The sequence below is a fragment of the Corylus avellana genome, chromosome 2, assembly GCF_965113065.1.
Source record: "Corylus avellana chromosome 2, dhCorAvel1.hap1.2, whole genome shotgun sequence".
NCBI lineage: Eukaryota > Viridiplantae > Streptophyta > Magnoliopsida > Fagales > Betulaceae > Corylus > Corylus avellana.
Window position 1 is genome coordinate 5,232,018 of NC_142491.1, and position 18,164 is coordinate 5,250,181.

An 18,164-nucleotide genomic window follows, 5' to 3' on the forward strand; every position below is an offset into this window, starting at 1 on the left:
AAAATTTAATTTTAATTTTAATTTTAATCGGCTCAATAAAATGACTAAAGATTTGTTGAGGAGCTACAGTGTTGTAGCTCAACAAATCCTTATTTATATTTATAATAAAAGTAATCTTGCTCACTCTCTTCATTGAGAATTGGGAAAGTAGATAAAAAAATATATATATATATATATAGATATATATTTTTTAAATAAAAAAGTAAAAGTAAATAGTTAAAATGTTGAGCCGGATATAAGTGATTTGAAAAGGTTGATAATTAAAATAGAAAAATGTGTTTGTTAGCTAAATTTTAACTAAATATTTGTTGAGTCGGACGTGAGTGCTCGAAGACAAGAGTGCAACGTTCACTGTTCTTTTCAACAGTTTGTGATTGACTGAAATGATGGAGGCCACAAAACTCCAGCTCTTTTGGTAAAGAGAGATCTTGTGGTTCATATTTTAATTGAATATAATATATCATTGTAGTTACTTGAAATTACGAAAAACAATAATTTTAGACAAAAACGGATTAGGGGGGGATCGATAGTGGCCTTGGTCCCCTTTCCCCCCCCAAATTACAAGAAAAAAAAAAATTAAGGAAAAAATAATAATTTAAGGTATTTTTTGCCAATTAGTCTATCCCTAAAAAAATTTTGGCCCTGAATCCCCATAAATTCAAAGCTGACTCCGCCCCTGTTGAGTTCTAATCAAATTTGAAATAACGTGGATATAACATATGAACGAATAAATGTGAACATAACACTACACCAAAATAATGGACCCCACTATAGATAACTGGCTCATCCATGCATGCAAGTTGATGATTTATGCCCACCCCACAAAATAGTGAAATACAGTTGGTTAGTAGATGCCATGCAATTATGAACACCCAAAGTTGGCACATCCTCAATCGGCCTTATTGCAATTCTATAAAAGGTTTTCGTAATCGGTTTTTTTTTTTTTTTTTTTTGGCTCAAATTAGTTTGGAAAAAAGTGATCATAAGGAAGAATATGTGGAGGCTTAAGATAGCAGATGGTGGAAAATGCCCTTATATCTTCACCACAAACAACTTTGTTGGAAGGCAGACATGGGAGTTTGACCCTGAGGCTGGTACCCTAGAAGAGAGGGCTCAGGTTGAAGAGGCTCGTCAAAATTTCTACGAGAACCGGTTTCACGTGAAACCTAGCAATGATCTCATATGGCGAATGCAGGTATACGTACCCTCATCCTCTCTCTTTCTATGATCTATACATACTAAAAACACCTACTTTCCTGCATCAAAATCTTTGCCGTAGAGTAGGGGTAACAATTCGTGTTTACATGAGGTTTGAGTTGTGTCGATATACAAGTATAAAACTAACCCAATCAATTCTAACCCGATCAATTTAATTAAACCAATTAAACTTATCAATGGCTCAACCCTAACTAACTAACTAATTTAGTATTAAGTTCGTGTAAGTTCACGGGTCATGTCAATAATTAGTACTAGCCCTATACTGTGTGTCGGATTCGGCTCATGTCGAAATATGGTATAAAATTATATAGATCAACCTTAATTCAAACCATTTAATTAAACAAATTAGATCTCTTAACTGTAACATGTTGATTTAATACTAAATTTGTATCAGATCCAGTAGTCGTATAAATATTATATAAAATATTCATAATATCATGATATATTGTAATCTTGCGGCTTTAAAATTCAAAATATCATGAGATATCTAATAATTCAGAAATTGTTTACTATAATATATATATGCTCATTTCTTTGTCAAAATGATTGCAGTTTCTTAAGGAGAAAAACTTCAAACAAACAATTCCCCCAGTAAAAGTTGAGGATGGAGAGGAAATCACATATGAAAAGGCCACAGCTGCACTAAGAAGGGCCGTCCACTTCTTTTCTGCTTTGCAGGCCAGTGATGGCCATTGGCCTGCTGAAAATTCTGGCAACTTGTATTTCCGTCCCCCCTTGGTAAGACTCATGCATAATCGTTAACAATTTTATTTTATTTTATTTTTTTCCAATGTCATCATTATATATATTTACGTAAAAATTATATACACCAAGAAACTTTTTGTGACATCAAGACAAATCATCAACAACATAACGGCTTTTACTAATCAGGGGTAGAACTACCCAAGCCTTGGGGCGCTACTCCCCTAAAAATTTTCAAATTACCTCAATTTTTTTTTTTTTTAATGGATTGAACCTCCAAAATTTTATTTTTGGGAAAAGTCTACATTCCCTCCTCAAACTACCACCTAATTGACAATGTCTCTCATAACTTTCAATTGTTACAATGTCCCTCCAAACTACTAAAAATTGACAATGTTCCTCCAATAACGAAATTACCCTTAAAAAAATAAAAAAATTAAAAAATTAAAAAAAAAATACTAAAACTTCTAAGAAAAAATTACAAGGGGTGGCCAATTTGTTTTTTAAAAAAATCCTTTTTATAAGAAAAAAATTAAAAAATTTCGTTTTTTTTTTTAAATTGTTGTTTTAAAAGCTTTTTAAATAAAAATTTCCATCTAAAAAAAAAAAATCGTTTTTTTAAAACAGACTAAAGAAAAAAATTCCAATTTAAAAATAAATAAATAAATAAAAATTGGTTTTTAAAAAAATAAAAAATTTCATTTTTAATAATAAAAAAAAATTTTAAAATCGTATTTTTAAAATAAATTTTTATTTTTATTTTTTGTATTTTATAGGGGTATTTTTGTCTCATTGAGGAATTTATAGACGCATTTTTATCTTTTTACTAGTCTTGGGAGGACATTGACAATGTTTTGGTAATTTGGAGAGATATTGTCATAATTAAAAGTTTGGGAGGACATTGTCAATTGGGTGGTAGTTTTAGAGAGATATATAGACTTTACCCATTAAATTTTTACCTTAAGAATTTTTTTTTTTTTTTTTTTAGTTTTATCCTGCCTCGTCTAAAATTAATTTTTTTAAGTTACTAAATCTCTAAAACATCTTCTAAGATAGACCAGACTATGAATAGTATCATTGGATCTATGAGGACATGCATGCCTACCTTCGACTTGTTGGTTTTCATTTTGATGAAACTGTTAATTGTATTCTTTTAACCCCAAAAAATGCAGGTAATGTGTTTGTACATTACAGGGCATCTTAATACTGTGTTCCCTGCAGAGTATCAAAAGGAAATCCTTCGATACATATACTATCATCAGGTGCATATTCTTGGAACCATCACATATTAATTATGCAAATAGGATTAGCTTTTCTGTTGAAGTACTTGATTCCTTTTCTTTTGTGCGTGTGTTTAAGCTGTCATGTACGTTTAACAAGTATGCTGCAAATTTTGCATATTAATTATATGTAGAATGAAGATGGTGGGTGGGGATTACACATAGAGGGCCACAGTACCATGTTTTGCACGGCTCTCGGCTACATTTGTATGCGTATACTTGGGGAAGGACCCGATGGTGGTCAGGACAATGGTTATGCAAGAGCGCGAAAGTGGGTCCTTGATCATGGTGGTGTAACACACATACCTTCTTGGGGAAAGACTTGGCTTTCGGTATGATCATGTTTCATAAATCTTTTGAGTAACTATATATTCAATAGTAAAACTATTCCGAGATGACCAAACCCAGAAAACTCATCCACTAAATACAAGAATAAGTTGGAACCGAATTAATACAAATTAATCTTGGAACGGCAAGTTTTGTCAAACTTGAGATTACTTCTTCCACTGGCTAGTTCAAACTGGTAAATTTTCGGTTCGAGCTTAGAACACAAAATTGAACTAAATGAAAAATCTTAAGTACACTATTGTCTAATTGAAATAAAAATTACAACAAAGTGAAACAAAATTTTCATTATGCGTGATGATTGTTTGCTGATAATTAACTCTTATATGCATTTTTCGCTTTGTTGTAGATACTTGGTGTGTTCGAGTGGATTGGAACCAACCCAATGCCTCCGGAATTTTGGATGCTTCCTTCATTTCTTCCCATTCATCCAGGTTTGTACATATATGCTTACTACATTATACTTAATTCCTGAAAATGCCAATGTACTTTAGATCCTTAGTGCATAATGGAATTTTTTTTAAATCATTTAATCTAATATTGAAAATTAAATTCAATTTTTAATTGAAAGCCTCTGTTAGGTAGAGGTTTTACTTTCTTCTTTTTGATAATTAAACTTGCTACATGATGCTTATCAATTTCCTTTCCCCTAAAATACAGCCAAAATGTGGTGCTTTTGCCACTTGGTGTACCTGCCCATGTCATACCTTTATGGGAAAAGGTTTGTAGGCCCAATCACACCTCTCATTCTTCAATTGAGAGAGGAACTCTACACTCAACCTTACAACAAAATTAACTGGAAGAAGGTGCGTCATCTCTGTGCAAAGGTAAATTTTTCTCATTGTTGATACTCTCTCATTGCTACATATGCTTTTCAACATTATTTTATTAGAATATAAATTAAATAATTAAATTCATTTATTTCTATCAGCTTAAGCTTTTAATATGATATCAAGACAAAAGTCTTGAGTTCAAACCTTGTCTTCATCATTCATATCTCTCATTTTAATTAAATACTTCATACGTTAGGCCTCACTTATTAATTAATAAGGAGAAGTTTGAACCTACACATGAGAGAGAGTGTTAGAATATAAATTGAAAAATTAAATCCATCACTTCTTATCAGCTTAAGCTTTTAGGATAAGTAGCATTTTAACATCTTCCAATGCATGCATTGATTATGCAATATACTATTGTTACAGGAGGATCTCTACTATCCTCATCCTTTGATACAAGATTTACTTTGGGATAGTCTATACGTATGCACTGAGCCTCTTCCCACTCGTTGGCCCTTTAACAACTTGGTAAGAGAGAAAGCTCTTCAAGTAACAATGAAGCACATTCATTATGAAGATGAGAATAGTCGATACGTCACAATTGGATGCGTGGAAAAGGTAATATTATCAAACAATCAAAGGAAGCTATGGAGAACATCTATTTGGGCTATATAACAATACTCCTAAAGCTATTTGCATTGAACAGGTCCTATGTATGCTTGCTTGTTGGGTTGAAGATCCAAATGGAAATCATTTTAAGAAGCATATTGCTAGGATCCCAGATTACATATGGGTCGCTGAAGATGGAATCAAGATGCAGGTTAATTAGTATGCATATTCTGCAAAAACATTTGCAGAACCTTTTGACTATCTGTTGAAAATTTGAATTTCACTTCATATTAAACTATGAATGACGAGATTTCTTAAATTGAATTTCTTTTGTAAATAGAACAATTCAAACTTGAATATAAAACCCCCAAGTTCTATTTTTCTAACTTCAAGTCTATAAGTCATAACCATCAAGGGTGGTGGTTCAATGGTCCAAGAAAATTTTCAAGTGATTAGGTAAGTACTAGGGTGTGCCGGTGTGGGTTCGAATCTCCACAATGAAGAATCCCTATGCCTGATTAGTATAAACCGCCTTGGTTCCCATTGATGCCCTGATGGGGTGAGTAGTTAAGCTATGGCTTGGCTGGTCTTGAGGGTACGCCTGCGGTTTTCACCATCTGAGTCCCTTCTGAGTAGTCCCCCGCAGGTTGGTGCTACTATATGGTCACTCCCAGGTAAAATAACCACAATTAGTCTCCCCCTCCAACCTTAAAAATAAAAAAAAATAAAAAAAAATAAATGTCTATAAGTCTTAAGTCTTTGCTATATGCCATTTGTATGAAGGGTTGTGGAAGTCAACTATGGGATACCGGTTTTGCTATTCAAGCTTTACTTGCTAGTAATCTCATCGACGAAATTGGACCTACACTTGCGAGAGGGCATGACTTCTTCAAGAAATCTCAGGTTTGATTTTCAATTTTGAATTCATCTCTTCACCACAATCCTCAAGTATACCTTTTTGCTTAAAAAATAGGGTTAAATACTTAATTAGTACTTGGGTTCACAGTTTTTTATTTTATTTTTTTCCCACCTAGGATTCCAAAACAGTTACAAATAGTACTTGACTTATGAGAAAAAACCAACTTAGTACCTCTGTTAGGTTCCGTTAGCCCAAACTAATAGAGTGTCACGTGTCGTCACAAAAGAAATGCCACGTGTCTAATAAAATAAAAAAACTAACCCTAAAAAAAAAATTGAAAAATTCATAGGGTGGCCGGCCACCCCCATTTTGGTCATTGGGGGTGACCCAAGGCCAATCTGGGGTAGCTTCAGCTTCCCCTAGGTGGGAAAAAAATAAAAAACAGCAAACCTAAGTACTAATAAAGTATTTAACCCCGAAAAATAAATACCATGCAATATTCATTCAGACTAATTACTCCACTTTATCTTAAAAATTGTAAAGGTCAAGGACAACCCTTCTAGAGACTTTAAAAGCATGTGCCGTCACATTTTGAAAGGAGCATGGACTTTTTCTGATCATGACCAGGGATGGCAAGTTTCTGATTGCACTGCAGAAGCTTTGAAGGTAATTAATTTTGTTTAAATGCGTCAATGGGGTAAAGTGTTGAATCTTCTCCGTAATTAACGTGTTCCTCACTAAATTCTCCTATATTTCAGTGTTGCATGCTTTTATCCACAAAGCCACCAAAGATTGTAGGTGATAAAATGGAACCTGAGCAATTTTATGATTCTATAAATGTGATACTTTCTCTACAGGTAAGGATTAACTTTCACATTATTAAATCACTAGTAATCTCAAAAACATAAGTTGATAAAAAAATGATTAGTTTTAATTATTTAAATAATATTTAAACATTTTTCCTCACGTGTAGGCTCAAACTACCCCTTAATAAGTAAGGCCCAACACTTAGAGTGATTGTTTTAAATATTTCATTGCATTCATATCATTAAGCTCTATTGTATGGCTTAATGCAGAGTAAAAATGGTGGTTTATCTGCCTGGGAACCAGCAGAAGCCCAAAAATGGTTGGAAGTAAGTCCCTTAACATATTGAAATGGCCTTGAAATATGCTTATGGGAATAATTCAAAACTACTTAGCGCTTCTAAATTCATGCTTTTTATCATATATTAATGGAAATTTTCTCTCTTTTTTTTTTTTGTTTATTCATTAGCTGCTTAATCCCACAGAATTCTTCTCGGACATTGTCATTGAGCATGAGTATGTTGAGTGCACTGGATCAGCAATCCAAGCTTTAGTTTTGTTTAAGAAGTTATACCCCGGGCACCGGAAGGAAGAGATCGAAGATTTCATAGAAAATGCTGCACAGTTCATTCAAGACATACAGATGCTTGATGGTTCATGGTATGTTCTTCCACTGGTTTATTAGATAATATTTTGACATTTGTCTGTTTTGATATCTATTTCATGATTAAGCATTTTTCCACAGGTATGGAAATTGGGGAATTTGCTTCACATACGGTACATGGTTGGCACTTGGAGGATTGGCTGCGCGCAGCTGGCAAGACTTACAACAATTGTCCAGCTATGCGCAGAGCTGTTGATTTTCTACTCAGAGCACAAAGAGATGATGGTGGTTGGGGAGAGAGCTATCTCTCATGCCCAACCAAGGTAATGTTTTAACACATATAATGCTAAAAGCCTCTTAATTCTACTCTCTTTTTTCATCTTTATTTCCAAATATCATTAAGTTTTTCATTATCTTTTACTCTCAATCTACATCATTGACAACAATTTAAGAACCTTTAACAACATGTTTTGTCTTTCTAAGATTTTGCAAATGCTAGATAATAAAATTATAAACACTTTGTACTTGATTATATAGGAATATGTACCTCTTGAAGGAAACCGATCAAATTTGGTACACACTGCATGGGCAATGATGGGTCTCATTCATGCTGGACAGATAAGAATCCGTTGTTTATATTATGCTGTCATTATTGTCCTATGCTTTGATCCTGCATATTCTGACGTTAAAATTGTATCTGCAATAGGCTGAAAGAGACCCAACACCTCTTCATCGGTCAGCAAAGCTGATAATTAATTCTCAACTGGAAGATGGCGATTTTCCTCAACAGGTACCTCTCTTTAAAACATGAATTTTGTTCAGAAAGAGTATGTTGAATTATATATATATTATGTTTGAATTTTACCTCCAAAGCTTTGTAACCATTGATCACTCTTTCATACAGGAAATACTTGGAGTCTACTTAAAGAATTGTATGTTTCACTATGCAGCATACAGAGATATTTTCCCCTTGTGGGCTCTTGCAGAATACTGCAATCGTGTCCCATTGCCATCCAAAAAAATTTGAATCAATTAGTGAACTATATAGCTCAACCACTATAATAAGAAAGCCAATTATTAATTCTTTTACTTTCTCTTTAGCAGCTGTGTTGATGTACGTGTGTAATAAGTGTCTAAACACAAAGCCACCAAAGACAGATGGGATTAAGGAATATTATAAAATGTTGTACCTGCAAATAATATGTAAGAAATTCCTAATTATATTAAAGTGTGGCCCATATGCACATGTATTTAATGTGATTTATAATTAAACATAATAATGAATAATGTTCGATAATTTATACCAAATTATGTAGTTCTACAACACATAATCTTCTCTCCAACTTCCAACATCCATTTCAAGTTTGAGCAGCTAAGTCACTATGATCTTAACTTCCACTACTCCAGATTTTCAAATTCCTTCCTAGTACCACCCTACACATAATTTGAACCCCAAATTATCAAAATCTATTAAGAGTTGAAGCCTTCCAAAAATTTAATGGACGAGTTTTTCTTCATTTGGGACGTGAGGAAACAAAGCTATCCAATCATTTGAACCTAATATGTATAATTAGCACTAAGCTAATTGAGGTAAATTTCTCGAAGTTTTCAAATCCAAAACAGTGTAAAACATAAGCAATACAAAATGTAATTTTCTTTCCCTCGATCTCCTCAATATTCTAAGCTACCAAACACATTATGAACATGCGTGTGATAAATGTATGTTTTGAGTGGCCAAAATTACTTTTACGTACCTTCAATTCGTATCATAAAATTAAAAAAAATTAAAAATTTAAAAATTTAAAAAAAAAAAAAAAATCTAGAAAATATTAACGAACTGAGTTGTATTATTGATAAATTCAATAACATTATTGAGTTTAAAATTTGATTGAAACTCAATAAAATTATTGTTGTTGTCCATAATTTTAAGTAACTACAAGTATACATTTTATTCCTTTAACATACGCAAAACAAGATTCTATTTACCAATAGAGCTGGAATTTTGTCACCTCCTTCATTGCAGTCAATCACAAACCTTTTTCTTTTTTTTTTCTTTTTTCTAATCAACTTAATTTAACGAAAAATGGATGGGCAGTCAATCACAAACTTTTGAAAAGAAATGTGAACGTACCAGTACTCTTGTCTTCTAAGGTTACTGAATGGACAAAAATGCTTATTTGTCAATAATATTCCAAATTGAAGAGACAAGGTGCTGTAAAAACAACAATAGTTGGCTCAAACCCACCCTTTAGAGGGGAAAAAAACAACAACCCTTAGAGTATCTCATAATCAGTGGGTTAGTGACGGATTCAGAATTGTAGAGAATGTGAGAACAAAAATTGATTAAAAACATAATATTAGAGAATGTGAGCACAAAAATTGATTAACTTCACTTAATTACTAATGTGAGCACAGAATTCAAGATCCCTGCAGAATTCTGCTACACCAAGGGTCCCCCCCCCCCAATAGCTTCACCAATGACTAGATCTTGTAAGGTCTCCAACGTTCTACTCATTGCTGTCGAAACAAGCCCCTTATCATCCCTAATAATCACCCCTAGGCCCATGCACTTCCGATTTGAATCAATCGCAATATCCCAATTCACCTTGTGTTAGCCATGGGGGGTTTTTCTAACTCTCTTACATAGTTGGGTCCGTAAAAGGTCCATTCTTCACCCCATTATCCTGCGCCAACCGAAACTGATGTAAGCTGTTATTTGAAATTATGGACATTAACAATAATTTTATTCAATTTCAATCAAAATTTAAACAAGTACGTGTATAGCTAAATCTAGCAAATTTGTTAGTGTTTAATATTTTTTAATTAATTTTCGTTTAACTTTATCTTTTAATTGTCTCTCTCATAATCTAACTTCTCATAGGTGGCCAGCCCCAAAAATAATGGTTTCGTTGGGAAAAAGGACTGATTATTTTATGCAGCCCTCTAATGAAACTTGTTGCGATTATGGTTGGTTTAATGTTGATTATAACTACATATATATTATATGATTGGAAGATTATCTCTCACAGTATATAATATAGCTGCATGAAACGAACAAGAGAAGAAAGAAGGGGTAGCAATATATATCATCAAATTTGATTGGGATGTGCAGTACTGTAGCAACGTTCCCAATTATATAATTGGGAGCGTGTTACTATACAGTAAAACGGTCCCCTTTTCTGAGATGAGTCGTTTTACTATTAAAATGACCTATGGTGGCCGGAGTCGTTTTGTTAAAAAGACTTCCTTACAAAATGTCCCTAAACCATGAAATTTTTGTAGTGAAACTTGTTTGAAAGAAAGTAAGAAGGATAAGGAATTGTGGAGGCTTAAGATAGCTGTAAGGGTGGAAAAGACCTTATATCTTCAGCACAAACAACTTTGTTGGGACAACTAAAAATTATTTCACAAACAACCATTTTCTAAACAAATATTTTTGTGTAATGCTATAAGTCTTCTTAGTGTTTTCCAAGAGCCATCCTAAATGTGATATGGCTTTTAAAATCATCAATAGATCAAAAGTCAATATATCACATCTCAAATTCAACGGTAATTTTAAAAGTCACATTATATTTGGGATGAATCTAGAAAGACTTTAAAAAAACTTATAGCATTACTCAATATTTCTAGGCACAATTAAAAGGGTATTATTGGCTTGGCTGTCGGTGACCACCCCCATGAAAAACAAAAAACAAGCTTTTTCGTTTGGTTGCACTGCCTTAATTATATATATGGATGAATTTGCTCTATCACGAACTTAATTGCATTAAAATGCATGCAGGTCGAGTCATCGTCTCTTCTCACCTAACTCCAAACAAATGATTAATAATCAATTCAGTCTTAGGTCTCTAATTTTCAACAATTATATTATTAAGTACTTTCCACACACTTATAAATAAGTTTAGTTGTCAACTTACCGTTTAACTAATTAACATGATGTCACATCATACGTACCTTAAATTAGTTATATGCCTATCGTATACGACATGATAATCTGGTAATCTTATATTTTTAGAAAATTTGAAGAAATCTAAATTAAATCTGAAGTCTAAGAAATTGCGAAAGTCATTATAGTAGGTGGAAACATGAATTACAAGTAATTGATAAGAGATCACGAGTGGGTGAGGTGGCTTCATAGGGAGAAAGTAGTAGTTTGTAATGGTTTGAGGTGTGTTATATATGGTTTGTAATTTTACTCATCTTTCTCGCCACGATTTGTGAGTATTTTGTAAGAATTTGATGGTCGTATTTTGTGAAGTAGCTAACGAAGATGAAGATGAGGGAAGGTTACGCATGGGGTAAAATTTTGGAGATATGACGTGAAATGATGATTGATGTGTAATATTAGATAGCGTCATAAATTGATGTGAAAAATCATAATTATCATTTTTAAAATTCAGAAATTAATAATAACACTTGTCGCATTTTTATTGGGTATGACGTGGTAAAGTGACAAATTTTGTTAAGTTACTTAACGTAAATTGATTTTATTGAGTAAACTGTTATTTTGGCATACTTTGAGAATCTATAAATTATTTTGTATATCACAGTGAGTGATTTGTAATTTAGTCCAACTACAGGGATCTATAAATTATTTGTTATACTATAGGGAGTGATTTGTATATTAGGCCAAGTGGCCAACCATAGTGACTAATTTTGCACTTATCCCTTTAAAATATAATCATGATTTAAAATTCTTGCACGCATTTAATTGTGTACATAATCTTACATTATTTAATATTTTAAAAAATGTGACAACATTAACATCATGTACGTATACTGTTAAGTGAAATGGAGATGATTCTATTTTGCAGGTTAAAGACTTACAAATAAAAATCAGTGGTAGAATTTTAGGATTCATTTAGCATGGAAGCCAGAGAACAGGGAATAGGATCCTCTTCAATTCATTTGAACTGTATAATATCTAGTTAGTTATATTGGAGGAGTATTTTTATCCATCAAAAAGTGAAAAGATAAAAATATCTTTTCAATATAACTAACTGGATATTTTTCAGTTCAAATGAACTAGAGATAGTCCTAATTTAGAGAATGGAGAATTAAGACCCTAGCTAATTGCACCCTTAGCTAAACCATGAGTGGCCCCATTTGCCGTTCTTTTTGCATGCCTAATTTCCCATCTTCTAAAGGCTTTCGAAACTTCATGAGTATCTCCCACGATGTGCCCATATTTTCACCACATGGAACCCGTAGCAGTGATGGCATCTATAACTTGCTTGGAATCTCCTTCAAGGATAATGTCAAAGAACTTGAGATCCCTGCAGAATTCTGCTACACCAAGGCCCTCATAGCTTCACCAATGACTGGATCTTGTAAGGTCTCCAACGTTCTACTCATTGCTGCTGAAACAAGCCCCTTATCATTCCTAATAATCACCCCTAGGCCCATGTACTTCTGGTTTGAATCAATCGCAATATCCCAATTCACCTTGTGTTAGCCATGGGGGGTTTTTCTATCTCTCTTCCATAGTTGGGTCCGTAAAAGGTCCATTATTCACCCCATTATCCTTCGCCAACCGAAACTGATGTAAGATGTTATTTGAAATTATGGACATTAACCATAATTTTTTTCAATTTCAATCAAAATTTAAACGAGTACGTGTATAGCTAAATCTAGCAAATTTGTTGTTTAACTTTATCTTTTAATTGTCTCTCTCTCATAATCTAACTTCTCATAGGTGGCGAGCCCCAAAAATAATGGTTTCGTTGGGAAAAAGGACTGACTATTTTATGCAGCCCTCTAATGAAACTTGTTACGATTATGGTTGGTTTAATGTTGATTATAACTACATATATATTATATGATTGGAATATTATCTCTCACAGTATATAATATAGCTGCATGAAACAGACAAGAGAAGAAAGAAGTGGTAGCAATATATATCATCAAATTTGATTGGGTGTGCAGTACTGTAGCAACGTTCTCAATTATATAATTGGGAGCGTGTTACAGTAAAACGACCCCTTTTTTTGAGATGAGTCGTTTTACTATTAAAATGACCTATGGTGGCCGGAGTCGTTTTGTTAAAAAGACTTCATTAATTACCAAACGTCCCTAAAACATGAAATTTTTGTAGTGAAACTTGTTTGAAAGAAAGTAAGAAACTGATAAGGAAGAATATGTACGTGGAGGCTTAAGATAGCTGAAAGGGTGGAAAAGACCTTATATCTTCAGCACAAACAACTTTGTTGGGACAACTAAAAATCATTTCGCAAACAACCATTTTCTGATCAAATATTTATGAGTAATGCTATAAGTCTTCACATCTCAAATTCAACGGTGATTTTAAAAATTACATCACTTTTAGAATGACTGTAAGAAAGACTCTAAAAAAACTTATAGCATTACTCAATATTTTAATATTTCTAGGCACAATTAGAAGGGTATTATTGGCTTGGCTGTCGGTGACCACCCCCATGAAAAACAAAAAACAAGCTTTTCCGTTTGGTTGCACTGCCTATAGTAGGTGGAAACATTAATTACAAGTAATTGATAAGAGATCACGAGTGGGTGAGGTGGCTTCATAGGGAGAAAGTAGTGGTTTGTAATGGTTTAAGCTGTGTTGCTATATATGGTTTGTAATTTTAGCCTTCTTTATCGTCTCAATTTGTGAGCATTTTGTAAGAATTTGATGGTTGTATTTTGTGAAGCGGTTAACGAAGATGAAGATGAGGGAGGGTTACGCATAGGAAAAAATTTTGAGGATATGACGTGGAATGATAACTGATGTGTAAAATTAGATGACGTCGTAAAATGATGTGAAAAATCATAATTATTATTTTTGAAAGTTAGAAATTAATAATAACACTTATCGCGTTTTTATTGGGTATGACGTGGTAAAGTGATAGAATTTGTTAAGTTACATAACGGAAATTGATTTCATTGAGTAAACTGTTATTTTAGAATACCTTGAGGATCTATAAATTATTTTTTATATCGTAGTGAGTGATTTGTAATTTAATTCAACTACAGGGATCTATAAATTATTTGTTATACTACAGGGAGTGATTTATAATTTAGGCCAACCACATGGACTAATTTTGCATTTATCCCTCTAAAATATAATCAAGATTTAAAATTATTGCACACATTTAATAGTATACATAACCTTACATTATTTAATATTTTAAAAAAATGTGTTAACATTAACATCATGTACATTGTTAAGTGAAATGGAGAAGATTCTATTTTGCGTGAAAGACTTGAAAATAAAAATTAGTTGTAGAATTTTAGGATTCATTCAGCATGGAAGCCCAGAAAATGGGGGATAGGATCCTCCCCAATTCATTTGATCTGGATAATAGTATCTAGTTAATTATATTTGAGGGTATTTTTGTCTCTTCAAAAGGTGAAAAGATAAAAATATTCTTCCAATATAACTAATTGAATATTATCTTGTTTAAATAAACTGGAGAGGATCATAATCTAGAGAACCGAGAATTAGGGAATTGCATAAGTCATTGTAGTAGGTGGAAACATTAATTACAAGTAATTGATAAGAGATCTTGAGTAGGTGAGGTGGCTTGATATGGAAAGAGCAGTGGTTTGTACGGTTTGATTCGTTTGAAGTGCGTTTTGGAGACTTGTTAAGTCTTTTTATGGAATTGGGCCAATTGGTTATAGAGCTTATGGATGATGTGACAAAACATAAATTTATTATTTCTTATCCGAATTAGGCTGGTTAAAAGTCTAGCCAAATTTGAGCTTGGCTCGAACTCAGCAAACTTAACCAGCCAAGTCTTCAATCAAGCCAGACTGTTCAAACTAAACACTTTTGCATTTTTCTTTATAAATTATCCTTAAATTTATTCAAAAACACACATAATAATGTCAGAGAGAGAGAGAGAGAGAGAGAGATTTTTCATCCTAATAACAAAGAGTTCTTGCTCGCACTTCAAACTTGTGAGGGATCATCCTCCTTTCTACTCCCACGTATTTCTCTAATAATTTACCAAATCCATAGGTGATCAGCTATATATGTTGCTTGTTTTTGTTTCCAAGTTGCCAAGAAATATGTTAGAATCCAACTATAATAATTACCAATTCTAACTTTTAAGAATTAGATCATCTCCAATTAATTATATTTTAAAAGTACTTTTATTTTTTTACTTTTTGATAAGACAATACTCCTCTAATAATAATTCAGAGAAGAGAATCCTATTCCCACCTTTTGAGTGCGGAAAACCCTCACCTTTAGAGTATGGGAAACGCTCCACAATCCACTCCTAATTTTTTTATTTAATGTATATTTGTCACTTTAAATGTATAGTATGCGGATGCCTTGTCATATACGATAGGCATATAATTAATTTAGTAGTATGATATCACATCATGTTGTTAATTAGTCCAACGGTAAGTTCACAACTAGACTTATTTCAAACTGTGATGAAACTTAATAATATAACTGTTGAAATTAGAGACCGAATTGATTATTAATCATTTTTTTTGTTTTTTCTAATTCAGTATCAATCTTTTTTTTTTTTTTCTAATTCTAATACATATAAGTGTGTCAACATCCTCGGACGAAGTTAGATGAGAAAAGACGCTGACTCGACATGAATGCATTAAAGCAAGTTCGTTCGTACCTGATGGACAGTGATAGAGCAGATGCATCCATTTAAGGCAGAGCAAACAATTTTTTTTTTTTGTTTTTTATGAGTTTTAGAGCTATGGTACTTCTAAAGGAATAGCAATTCCTTAATTTTTGTAGAGGAATATTAGTCGTTGTTTAATTAGAATAATAACTATTAAAATATTTATTAAAAAAACAAAGAAATGGTATAGCCACCTTAGCCAAATGGGATGACCCGACCACCTCATGGCTAGCCTGATAAACAAATCACTTCGTACACTAGACCAACGGCCTAATATATTCTTCATTGACTCACAATATTTCAACTGGGAGGGCTTCTGGTGGCTACAAAAGATGCCACTCTATAGCGCTTTGCATTGATTCGTGAGTCTTTGCCATTTTGTTGTCATGCCCTTCTCACAAAAATGCTAGTCTTGCTAAAAGAACAAATTAAGATCGCTGTCTTGAAAATGAACGTCATGCATGGATGGATGCCGAAGATAGAACCACCTCGCCATGGAGGAGGGACAGGCAGCTTCTGTTCAAAGGTTGGTTCCACTACTTTTATTTGGCCAAAGGAGCGGGTCAATCATCCTTTCATTTTTTATTTAAATGACATATGTAATAATATGATTGGCATTGTTGTGACATATTAACAAATTCAGACAATTTTTTTAACGGCGTGAACTTATTATTATATTTTTTAGCATACCCACATAAAAAACACAAAAATTAAACTCATTGTAAATGCAAATTTCCAGAAAAATAAGGGAGTTGTTACCATTTTTCTCTTTATAGAAGGAATCATTAATTCCTAACTACCCAAAAATTAATTTTACATGTCATTTTCCTTTTTATTTTATTTTTGATTAGTTGTATATTAAAACAGCTGTACCTTATACAAATGAATTTTGGTATTAATTAATATAAGGCTCATAAAAAAATAGAAATCATCCCTATATTTCATGGTTTCACATTGGAGAGTTTGACAAATAAGTACATTTTTCATTCAACTCTATTGGTAAAGAGACTCTTATGGTTCATATTTTAATTGAATATAATATATTATTGTAATTATTTGAAATTACGGAAAATAATAATAATTTTATTGAGTTCTAACCAAATTTAAAATAAGCTCATGATATGAATTTAGCAAATTTTCTTAATAAAAATAAATTCTAATTATCTTTTTAATCAATTTTTGTTAATTTTGTTTCCGTGAACTAAAGTCTTATTGTACCGGCCACTCACCCACCGGTCATTAAGTGCTCTGGAAAGTTATCGATGCACCCTAACCCATATCCCACCAATTGAGGCTTATGCTGCTTGGAATGTGATATTTTTGGGAGAGATCTAAGCTTGTAATGTTATTTTGGAAGGTGATATTTTGGAGATAATTTATGCTTTTCACATGGAATACCAATTATGGCAAAGATATGATACAATATTGGTTGAGGATGTGCAGATTGTTCGACACAGTTTTCAGTCTTGACTTGTGATGCATATGTACAAAAGGGAAACAAATTTGGCGACACACCTATTGGCAAAGGGGGCGGTGCTACAAAAATCAATGGAGAAAATTTAAATTGAAGAATACCCTAATTTTGTACATGCTAAAAGTTGTAATATTTGATTCTTTTAAATGAATGAATGAATAATAATTTACTTAAAAAAACAATGAAGTCCAAAAGTCTCATGATCCTTTCTCTCTCTTTGCCAAAGGAGTGGACCAAACCCAAAAAAAATCTCACACTATCTTAAAATCAACCCCAACATTCTTATTTTTTAATTACATCAATCACTTTTTATTACTATTCAAATAAAAAAATCACTACAAAACAAATTTTTTTTTTTTTTTTTTTCACTTTTTTTCATACAAAATATTCTTATTTTTTTTCTCACATCAATCAAATCTGTTACAGTTCTAGTTAACTTCATTTTTTAAGTCCTTTGCCAAACACACCCATAGCCCTAGCCCTAAAAAAAATTGTTCTTTTTTTTGCTTTTAGGTAGATATTATTTAAAAAAAGAAAAAAAATCGGATAAGAGAAATAAGAACTGCTTTTTTTTTTTTAAAAAAAAAATAATAATATACATCTAAAACCAGAAGAATAATAAAGAACCCTAACATTCGCTTTTTGAAATAGTGATTTTGTTGGAAAAAAAACATAAAAACAAAAAAAAGACTGATTATTTTGAACAACCCTCCAGTGCAACTTGGCACGATTAGTCGCTGCTTTAATGTTGATTAAGACCATCAAAGAGACAGAGGAGATATTCACGACTAGTAACAGTGTACTTTTGAGTGAAAGATATTCAAAAGTAATGCAGGTGAACAACTGTACATTAGATCGTGTATTAATTCCGTCTATAAAAG

At 32.5% G+C, this 18,164-nt stretch overlaps 1 pseudogene across 1 annotated transcript; it reads left to right on the forward strand.

The window, feature by feature from the left end:
• Positions 1-986: 986 nt before the first annotated feature.
• Positions 987-8,314, forward strand: LOC132177922 (beta-amyrin synthase-like; annotated as a pseudogene). Its single transcript, XR_015911445.1, has 17 exons — positions 987-1,195; positions 1,771-1,956; positions 3,093-3,182; positions 3,335-3,532; positions 3,895-3,979; positions 4,206-4,372; positions 4,748-4,939; positions 5,028-5,141; positions 5,714-5,833; positions 6,333-6,455; positions 6,548-6,646; positions 6,866-6,922; positions 7,063-7,253; positions 7,339-7,520; positions 7,735-7,842; positions 7,904-7,987; positions 8,102-8,314. The product of XR_015911445.1 is annotated as a beta-amyrin synthase-like (transcript).
• The last annotated feature ends 9,850 nt before the right edge of the window (positions 8,315-18,164 follow it).